Source organism: Myotis daubentonii, chromosome 9 (genome assembly GCF_963259705.1).
Source record: "Myotis daubentonii chromosome 9, mMyoDau2.1, whole genome shotgun sequence".
Lineage (NCBI taxonomy): Eukaryota > Metazoa > Chordata > Mammalia > Chiroptera > Vespertilionidae > Myotis > Myotis daubentonii.
In genome coordinates this window covers 34,911,990-34,923,965 of record NC_081848.1, presented here as the reverse complement: position 1 = coordinate 34,923,965, position 11,976 = coordinate 34,911,990, and positions in this window count along the sequence as shown.

Here is an 11,976-nt window from a genome sequence, read left to right as displayed (position 1 = left end):
AATCAATTATACATGTATATTTAAGTAAAAATTGGGGGCAGGGGTTTAAAGAAAAACATTATTGCCTCTAAAACACTTAATCAGGGGGTATAATAATCCTCACAACTTGTATTTGATATTAGATATAGCAAATTCCTCACTGCCTTATTTTATTCATATAGCTGCATCTCTCTGATAAAAGGAAATAATGTGCATTCAGAATAATTCTTAAGACTTCATAGCTTTATGCAAGCAAATTAAATGGCATTGTCAATATGTCACATACTGGGGGGGGGGGGGAGTAAAATACAGAGACTTACAAGGTTTTAGCCTGCTTTATTGAGGCAATTTAATAGTGTTATGACTCACCCTCTGACGTCAGTCATTGATTTTACTAGAATAGGTAAGGTAACTGCTGTACAAATAAGCTCTGGGCCATTTAAAATGCTACAGTGGAAAGCTGACCGAACAGCATTCATTCATCAGCATTTATTAGAGGCCTACTATGGAGACAATGTCTAGTCTCTAAGGACAAAAAAAAAACACCTTTGATCGCAACACTTGAGATTGCAGCCTATTGGGGTTGACTGACCTCTAAATGCCGACAATGTCAGAGAATGAAAGCTCTGACTGAGAGATGAACAACATATTCCAGGAGCCCAAGGATAGTGAAAGCAAGTCAATATGAGGGTTCCAAAATGAAGTCTTAGGATAGAGTTTTTAAGGAATAAATAGAAGTTCAACATGCAGGACAGAGGGAATTGACATTTAGGAACAAATTACAATTTTTGAAGTCAAAAGCACGTGACTAAGCTTCAGTTGAGCTCCCAGCTAAGAGTCAGCATCCACCACCAGGGATGTGTTTGAACTATCCTGGACACACAGTCCAATCCAGCTGATGATTACATAACTGGTAAACAGTAAAAATTGGAACTTAAATACAGGTCTTATGACTCTATGTCCAGTGCTCTACCCTCTGTTCCACTGCTGCCCACCAGATGGAACTAGATGAAGCAAACATAGAATTTAAGATCAGCAGAGCAGAGGAGGGAGACACACATATTACTAAATTACCCAATCTGGGATTAGAATCTCAGCATTGCCACTTACCAGTTCAGTGAAGTTAGATAAGCTTGTTATGGTCCTAGACCTCAGTTTCTCTATTTATAAAATGAAGTTAATAAAAGTCTCTACCTACCTCATAGGATTATTATAAAGGCTGAGTTAATGAATATAATATCTCTGGCACATATGAAATTATAGCTATTATGAAAATGCCACTATTTTATTATTTTTAACCTTTATAACTCTGTCAACCTTATCTATAGTATATTGTCCACCATTATGGTCTCAAAGAATGTAACGGCCTTCACTTCTAAACAGCCCCAAATGTTTGTTTTTTCCTTGCACACACAGACACTATCAGCAAATATCTTACAGCCAAATGCATGAACTTGACTATAGTGAAATCTACCAACATTACAGGTATTGCTAAGATTGAAAATTCATCTAGATAACACAAAACCAGTGTTCATTATAGCTTTAATTAAATTCCATCGGGGTGCTTTATCTACTCACTTATCTGTCTTTGAAGTCCCTCATAAGGTCAGGAACTTTATCTGGACATAAAAACTAAATAGATTTTGATGACTCTAAATCAGAAAACACTAATGCCATTTCCTTATCTCTGTGAAATAGTCTTTTCTATATACAACCTCTAATTACTACATAAAGCAATTTTGGTTCTATGTCCTCAATTTTCTTTTGAGTAATTTATTTTTTTCCCCTGTCACCTTTTCTACTAAAACCTTAGTTTTGTCCTCCATGTAGGTATATAGTTTTTAAAAGCAATAGAACAAATCTTTGCATCTCTTCCTCTGTGTGGGTATTGAATTAACTATTATTTATTGTACTCATAATGCCCACTCTACTTTAAAATATTTAAAAATTACTATCTGGAAATTTCTTCTGAGAAGTAGGTAAAAGCTAGCACTATAGGTTTGAGTATACAACATATTTCATATGTCTTAAGGGAAAAACAGAAAACAATACACTCTCTTCCCCTTTTGTGTAACAATAACAATATTTATGTGCAGTACTTATTTGGAAGCCATTTGCTGCCTTGAAAAATATTTTGTTTTATTTTTGCCAAAAATCAAACTGTCCAATAAACAGGTTCTACAATACTATATGTGTACAAGGAGATTGTGTGTTAGGATTTCAGAATTTGTTTATTTGAAAAGCAATAGGCATCATGTCATGGTAAAAAAGAATGTAGACTTCAGCATTGACTAGAATTTAAGTTCAAAGCTACTATTAAAAATGTGTGAATTTTGGAAACTTAACCTCATACCTCTGCAACTGTAAAATTCTGTGAGATTACTGAAAAATATTAATGAGATAAAGTGTGTAATAAGTATGACATTTAATAATTGCTCAATACTGTTTCCTTTTCTTCTGTCTTAATATTTTGCTAAAAGGAAGGTACAGAATTCAAGTGCTTATCATTTACTCAACAAGGGTATTTTATGTGCAATGATACATGACCACCACACATGTGACTATAGATGATGATATTCAGGGTCTTGATATAGCATACAAGAAGTATGTCTCTCCCTTATACATAGTACAGTTATAGCCTTATATAAAGTACATAGCTGCAGACAGTCCTCATAGCCTATTAGCCTGGGGGTCAGTCTCTCTCACTGACATGCCAACAGTAATCAAGATTCAACTACATTAGGAGAGTGCACACAGTACACACAAAGGGTGCATCCAGAGTGCCAGACTCAGGTACCTGGGAAGGCTGCCCAACCCAGCCCTATAGAGCACTGACTACTAAAGGCCACTCAACCGGCCCAGGAGACACAGTAGGTCTACCTAATACATAGATATAAATATAGAGAAATGGCCAAAGTGAGGAGACAAAGAAACAGGTCCCAAATGAAAGAATGGAAAAAGTCTCCAGAAAAAGCACTAGATAAAATGAAGGCAAGCAAACTACCAGATAGAGTTCAAAACAATGGTTATAAGGCTGTTCAATGAACTTAATGAGGATTTCAACAGCATAAAAAAGGACATAGAAACCATAAAAAGTTATCTAGAAATAAAGAATACCCTAACTGAAATGAATAATAGATGACAGGGAATCAACAGTAGAATAGATGAAGTAGAGGACTAACTTGGAAGATAAGGAAGCATGCAACATTCATTCAGAACAGCTAAAAGAAAAAAGAACATTTAAAGAACCCCTGGGACAAATTCAAATGACTGGCATTTGCAAGGTGGGGGAGCCAGAAGAAGAGAGAGAGCAAGAAGTCAAGAACCAATTTGAAAAAATAATGATGAAAAACTTCCTAACCTAAGGAAATAAACACAGAAGTCCAGGAAGCACAGAGAGTCCCAAACAAGATGAACCCAAAGAGGTCCACACCCAAAAAACCTCATAATTAAAAAGCCACAGGATAAATACAAAGAGAGAATCTTAAAAGCAGCCAAAGACAGTTAGTTACCCACAATAAAGCTCCCATAAGACTGCCAGGTGATTTCTCAACACGAGCATTTCAGGCCATAAAGAATTAGCGAGAAATATTCAATGTGATGAAAAACAAGGACCTACAACCAAAATTACTTTACCCAGCAAAACTATCATTTAGAATCAAAGAACATATAAAACACTATAATAATAAAAGCATATATGCAAACAGACTGAATGACTGAACAGAGGAACAACCGTCCAGATGACCTTCTGGATGAAGCCAGGGCTGCAAAGGCCTGCCCTTAAACAAATTTCATGCATTGGGCCTCTAGTAAATAATAAAAGGGAAATAGATACATATCTATCAGCAATTACTTTAAATGTAAATAGATTAAATGTTCCAATCAAAGGACATGCAGTGGCCAGATAGATAACAAAATAAGATCCTTACATATGCAGTCTACAAGAAACACACTTTATATCGAAAGACACACACAGACTGAAAGTAAAAGGATGGAAAGAGATATTTCATGAAAATGAAAACAAAAGAAAACAAAAAGCTGGGGTAGTAGCACTTATACCAAACCAAATAGACTTTAAAAACAAAGGCTATAACAAGAGACAAAGAAGAACCCAGCAACTTTGGGGTATTTATCCGAAGAAACCCAAAACACTAAATTGAAAAGGTAATTATATTCATATGTTCATTATAGCATTATTTCCAATAGTCAAGATATTAAAGCAAACTAAGTGTCCATCAATAGATGAACTCATAAAGAATATGATTTAGCCATAAAAAAGAATAAAATCTTGCCGTCTGCAACAGCATGGATGAACTTGGAGGATATTATGTGAAGTGAAATAAATCATATAGAGAAAGACAAATATCAGATGATTTCACTCATATGTGAATCTAAAAAACAACATACACAAACAAGCAGAACAGACAACAGATTCATAAATACAGAGAACATTTTGAAAGCTGCCAAGTAGAAAAGGTGAAGGGATTTTGAAGTTCAAATTGGTAGTTACATAATAGTAATGGGATGTAAAGGAAAGCACAGGAATATAGTTAATATTATTGTAATAACTTACATGGTATCAGATGGGTAATAGATTCTTTTGGGTGATCACTTCATAGATTATATAAATATCTAATCATGAGGTTGTACACCCAAAACTAATATTGTACATCAATTATAATTGAAAAAAAAATGTTTTAATGTAGTATATAAAAAAGAACAATCTTCTCACACAAAATCTTGTACAGAAATGTTTATAGTAGTGTCATTTATACTATACTATATAAAATTGAGCATCTTTCCATATATATGTTGGCCATTTGTATGTCTTCTTTAGATAAATGACACTACTGGAAACTCAGATATCCTTCAATGAGTGAATGAAATGGTTAAACAAGCCATCGTTTATGGACTACTAACTCTGCAGTAAATTGACATGAACTATGTATAGACATACCCTGGAAGAATTTCCAGTGAATTATGCTAAGTGAAAAAAAGCCAATCCCAAATGGTTACATACTGCATTACTTTATATAATTCTTGAAGTGACAAAATTATATAAATTATAAATAGTGGTTACCAGTGTTTAAAGAGATGAGGGCTGGAGATAAATAAGTATGGCTACTAAAAGCAATATGAGCAATCCTCATGATGATGAAAATATTGTTTCTTGATCATATAAATGCCAATATACTGGTTGTGATCATTTTGCAAGTTGTTACCATTAGGAGAAATTAAGTAAAGGTAACATAAGAACTCTATGTATTTTTTAATAGAACTGCATGTGAACCTATAATTATCTCAAAACAAAAAGTTTATTTTTAAAATGTCTGAATAATCTGCTAGTTCTATTTTTAACTTTCCCGGAACCTCCTGATTGTTTTCCACAAGACAAAACCATTTCACTTTTCCACGTAAAATGTACAGGGATATCAATTTCTCCAAATCCTCATCAATAGTTGTATTTTTGAATATCTATGTACCTATCTGTATATCAGATAGGTGTGAGGTAATATATCATTGTGGCTTTGATTTGCATTTTCCTGATGATTAGAAACATTGAGCATCATTCTATATACCTGTTGCCCATTTGTGTGTCTTATTTGAATAAATGTATATTCAAGTATCAAATGTATAGCCATTATATATTTACTAGAGGCCTGGTGCATGAAATTTGTGCAAGAGTAGGCCTTTGCAGTCCCAGCTGCCTCCACCCTCACAGCCCAGGTTTCATCCAGAAGGTCATCCGGAATAGCGTCCGGATGGTCGTTCTGCTGTTTGGTCAATTTTCATATTATTCTTTTATTATTATAGATGTTATTAGTTTTTTGCTTTTGTTTGTTTGTTGCTAATGAGTTGTAATCGTTTCTCATATATTTTGGAAATTAATCCCTTATCTAATACATAGTTTGTAAATATTTCCTCCTATCCCATAGGCTGCCTTTTTACTCTGTTAATTGTTTTTTATGCTGTGCAGAAGCTATGTAGTGTGAAGTAGTCACACTTGTCTATTTTTGCTTTTGTTACCTCTGCTTATGGTGTCGTATGCAATGAAATCATTACCAAGACCAATGTCAGGGACGGGGTGGGGGTGGGGAGGAAATGGGGACTTGCTAATCAACAGGCAAAAATCTCAATTATGCATGCAAGTTGCATAAGTTCTAGAGATCTTCTATACAGCACTGTACCTACAATTAACTATACCATATTATACGCTTAAAGATGTTTTGAGAGACTAGATCCAATATTAAGTGTTCTTAAGTCTGAAATCACATGTCACTTTGCTTTCTCTAAATGTCTCCAACTTATATAATAGAACACGTCTTATTATAATTAAAAACTTTCCTCAATGAAACAGAAACCTATTACTTTGTGGTGAGTAGCTTTCTGAAAATGAAAGTCATAAAGAAAGTTGTTACAAATGACTGTTCCATGGATACATCATCTGAAAAAGTAGAAAGATGTTACTGTCTGAAACTTGCTACAGTCAGTATTTTCCAATTACAAAGTCATTTATTAGAATCAAATTATACACTTTTTTATAATTAGTGACTTGGACATTTGGGGTTCATGCAATTTTGATCACCTATGGAGAGTCTATTTCCCAGAATATCTTTCCACTCAACATTTCTTGGTAATAATAGAAATGTCACATCCCCTGTTAAATTATATCAACCACTGTTAAGTCAAAGAACTTTAGGAGAGAACTGAAGATCAAAGACTGAAACCCACAATCTGTTAAAGTCACACACACACACACACACACACACACACACACACACACACACACCACAGTTCATCTGGCTGTGACTTTGTCTTGTTCCTTTCACCCAGGATGACATACCCAATAGGAGAATGTGAGGTGAACAACGCTACCTATTATTATTTTACCATTCACTAGGTAGTCTGTCATTTCTATGTGCCTAACAATGTACCGTGACTAGAGGCTAAAGACTTTGTAAATTACCAAACCAGAGGCCCTATGGTGCTGGATTTTGTGCCAGAGGAGTTTGTGGCTGAAGTGGCTTCCATTTGCATACATGTATCTGTTTGTACTCAGCACCAATTCTAAGTTCTCCCTTGTATACACAGACTCGGGAAGCCTGGAAAGGGAGAAGGATTGTGCAGCTAAATGCTAACAATGGAAGGCTAATGCAGAAGACTCAACTTTGTTAATTTTATCTAGAGTTTTGTTTTATATTTCATTGATTTTTGCTCATTTTTTTTATTGTCTTCTTCCTACCCATTTTGAATATACTTTGCCATTGATGTATGTTGTTTCTAGCTCCTTACAGTGGAACTTTCGGTCATTTATTTCAGATCTTTACTTTGTCATAAGAGCATTTAAAACTATAGATTTCTCTCTAAATTTCTAACATAAGCATTTAAGGTTTAAAATTCCCTCTAAAGCCTGATTAGCTACATGTCACAGAACTTGATGTATTGTGTTTTTAGTACCATTCAGTTCAAACTATTTTCTAATATCCCTTGTGATTTCTTCAATAATCCATAAAGTATTGACAAGAGCATTGGTTTAACTGACAATATCTGTGGTGGGGAGAGGGTTGAACATCTAATTGTTATGAATGGTAATTTATTTAGTGGCATTGTGTTTTCAATATTTTGAAAAATGTATTGTAACTTTTTATGGCCTGTCATAAGGTTCTTTTTCAACATATGGACCACTGATTATTCTGATATAATTATTCTATCAACTTCTGAGGACAGAATGTTAAACTCTCCAGTAATGATTGTGAAATTGTCTATTTTTTCTTTTAATTCTGACTATTTTTGCTGCATGCATTTCAAAGTTGTGTTGTAAGGTACATACACTTTTACAATTGTTATGTCTTCCTGGAATGAATTTTCTTTTATCATTGTGATATATCTCCCCTGGTCTCTGGTAATACACTCCATTTCAACAGTCTATTGTATGTAATAGTAATATTGGCACTTCAGCCTTCTTAAGCTTACTGTTGTCAAGGTGTATCTTTTTCTTCTATTCACTTTCACCTAACATATCTTTGTGTTTAAACTTATTTCTTGTGAATAGCAAACATTTAGGTCTTTTTATACAATCTCTACCACTTTATTGCAGTGCTCAGTCCTCTACCACTCAATGCACTGTTATATGATTTGACTTACTCAGGATTTTCTATTTATTTTCTCTTTCTTTGTTGTTGTTTTGCTGATGTTTTTACTTTGGTACCTTATTTTGGATTATTTAAGTATATTTTAGAATTTTAACTTATGTATTTGTGTTAGCTATATTTCTTTGCAATATTTCATAATGGTTGTGCTAGATATTATATTATACATTCTTAATTTTCACAATCTGCTTAGCCAACTTTGTATAATTTTATATAAATAGTAGAAAATTTCTAACATATAGTTCTGTTCAAAACCTCTTTATCATATATTTTTATAGCTTTTTATGGAATGTATTTACACATATTATAAACCAAAAATATAATTTTGTCAATTTTGTTACATAATTATATATAAATTAAAGAAATTAAAAGGAAAAATAGCTTCTCATATTTAGCCATATTTTTACCTTCTCTAATATTCTTGATCCCTTCCTAAAGACTTGTTTCCATCTAGCATAATTTTCCTTCAACCTGAAGAAATTCCTTTAACATTTCTTTTAGTGCTGGACTAATGGCAACTACTTCTCTTAGATTTCTTTTATCTGAAAATGTATTCATTTGCTTTCATTCTTAAAGAATATTATCAATGAAATATTCTAGTTTGGCTTTTATTATTTTCTTTCAGTCACTTAAAGATAGTTGCCCATTATCTTATGGCATTCAATGACTCTGTTAAGAAGTCAATCACCATTCAAGTCATTGTTCCCCTGTATGAAGTGTGAATTTCTTTCTCTATCTGTTCTCAAAATGTTTTCTTTATATTTTATTATCATCAGTTTATACATGATGTAACTAGGTTTTTTTGTAGTTATCACAATGGACTGAGTTTCTTTTATGTCTTTCCTCAAATATAAGAAATTATCAGCTGCTGTTTCTTCAGATATGGCTTCTGTCCCATTTTCTCTCTCCTCCCTTCCTGGCACTCTCTTTACATGTAAGTTAGAGCTTAAGCATGTCCTACCTGCCCTTAATATTCTGTTTATTAGGTGTTTGTTTGTTTTTTCAATTTAGTTTGCTCTGTTCATTATGCTGCATACTTTTTTATAGCTTCAAATTCACTGAAGTTTTGGCATCTCCATCCTTTTCTTAATTCTAATACCCAGTGATTTTTTTAAACTTCAGATACCATATTTTTCAGTTCCTCTCTTTGATTTTTTTGATTGTTGATAGTATTACAATATCCCCCATTTCTTCCCTCCACCTACCCCACACCTGACCCCCACCCTTTACCACATTATTATCTGTGTCCATGGGATACATTTATATGCATATATGTTCTTTGATTAATCTCTTCCAGGACTCACCCCCTCTAAGATCTGTTGGTCTGTTCCATGCATACATGCCTCTGGACCTGTTATGTTCATCTGTTTATTTTGTTCATTAGATTCCACGTATAAGTGAGATCATGTAATACTTGTTTTTCTCTGTATTATTTCACTTAGCATAATAATCTTCAGGTCTATCCAAAAAATAAGCGCTCCTTCTTTTTTACTGCTGCATAGTATTCCATGGTATAAATGTATCACAGCTTTTTTATCCACTCATCTACTGATGGGTACTTGGGCTGTTTTCAGATCTTAGCTATTATAAATAATGTTTCTATGAACATAGGGGTGCATACATTCATTCTGATTGGTGTTTTGGGTGTCTTAGGATATATTCCTAGAAGTGAGATTAATGGATCAAATGGCAGTTCCATTTTTAATTTTTTGAGGAAACTCCATACTGTTTTCCATAGTGGCTGCGCCAGCCTGCATTCCCACCAGCAGTGTACTAGGATTCCCTTTTCTCTACATCCTCTCCAACACTTGTTATTTCTTGACTTTTTTCATGGTAGCCATTCTGGCAGGTACTAGGTGATACCTCATTGTAGTTTTAGTTTGCATCTCTCTAATGATTAGTAAAGTCGAACATTTTTTCATATGTCTATTGGCATCTGAATGTATCACAGATCATGGCATCAACAGTATTAGTTCTTTTGGCTGGATGCCAAGAATGTGTCCCATGCCTTTCCCTAGCTTCTGGTTGTTTACTGACAATCTCTGGCATTCTTTTGGCTTATAGGTGCATCACCCCAGTCTTTGCCTTCATGTTCCCATGGTGTTCTTCCTGTGTTCCTGTCTATCTGGGTCTAAATTCTCTCATTTTATAAGGGCATAAGTTATATTAGATTATGGTCCACTCGAATAACCTCATTTTAACTTGATTACCTCTATAAAGACCCCATTTCCAAATGAGGTCATATTTGAAGGTTTTGGGTGTTAGAACTGCAATATGTTATTTTTTTAAATATATTTTCAGATTTACTGCTTGTTATCTCTAGGATTGATCTAATAATATGCACTGATTTACCAGAATCCTGCATAATATTTGAACAGCAGAATCAGAGCAGGAGCTATATTTCTGCTAAAAAAATATATTTTAATTGCTTATTGCTTTGTAACAAAATCCTCTAAACTCTGTGACAAATATCAGAAGAGATCTATACCCACTTTTTTGGGTAAATAATCAAATACCTGTCAAGACCTAGAGAAGAACTTCTTATGTAGTATATTTAGGGCAATAGCCTAGACACCCTCCAGAATAAAATCCATCATCATCATTATGGTATTTCTACTGTGATTTCATGTGCAACTTGTTTTTAGAAGACCCAGAGGAGTGACTTTTTGTTTTCCTTTTTTACAGTTGACATTTCTCTAGAGTTATACATACTTATACCCTGAAACCTTTGTGAACTCCTAAATTTATAAATAGATTATTTTCAGGTTTTCTCCTTTGCCTCAAATTGTATTTATGATGAGAGTAATGAGTTTCCTGGCATAGCTTCAAATTTTAACCACAGTTTTCAACATTTACTAAAGTTTTATCTCTCCCCTGTCAGCAATATTTCATAAATAAAACATTTTTACAACCTTAGGAGAATTTATAAGCATATGAGGAGAAGGGGAAAACAATCCAGCTGCATTGGGATGTGATAGACTATCATCATTCACTATCTTAGCAATTCACAGCTCAGCATTCAGGTTTGTGCTTTTAGCAAGAGAACAAATTGTCATTGTAGCACTTATCGAGTATTGTAATTGCATAATTTTTTTCTCTGTATCTTCTACTAGATCACAAACTGAACTGTCATTGCATTTCTAGTACCTAGCACAGTTAGCCTTCATTAATATTTGTTGAATGAATTAATAAAAAGATAAAACTAAGAATACTAAAGTTCTACTGAATTTACATGTTAAAATAAAATCCCTGCTTTCCAACATGAGCAATTGTTATGAGACCATATATAAATGGGGAGGTGGGTGAGTATATGTGCATGCATGTGAGTGTGTGGGTGTGAATACGATAAGTACAAATACGTACAAGCATATGAATAACTTTACAAACCATATATGTTTTGGATGACTACATTTTCTGAGACATGGGTTGCTTATACCTTAAAAACCACTTCCTATGTAATAATCTACAATATTTTATTTTATCTTTTTTTAAATATATATTTTTATTCATTTCAGAGAGGAAGTGAGGGGGGAGTGAGAGATAGAAACATCAATGGTTAGAGAGAATCAATGATTGGCTGTCTCCTACATGCCCTACACTGGGGATTGAGCTTGCAACCTCGGCATGTGTCCGGACCGGGAATCAAACTGTGATCTCCTGGTTTATGGGTCGACGCTCAACCACTGAGCCATGCTGGGTGGGCCTCTACAGTATTTTCTTGATACACCTACCCTCTTCCCTGTACCTCTTTTTAACAATATAACTTAGACAAAGGAAGATACTCCTAAACTGGGTTTTATATATAATCTATTAAACTATAAAATACTCTGAGATCTAATCACTGACA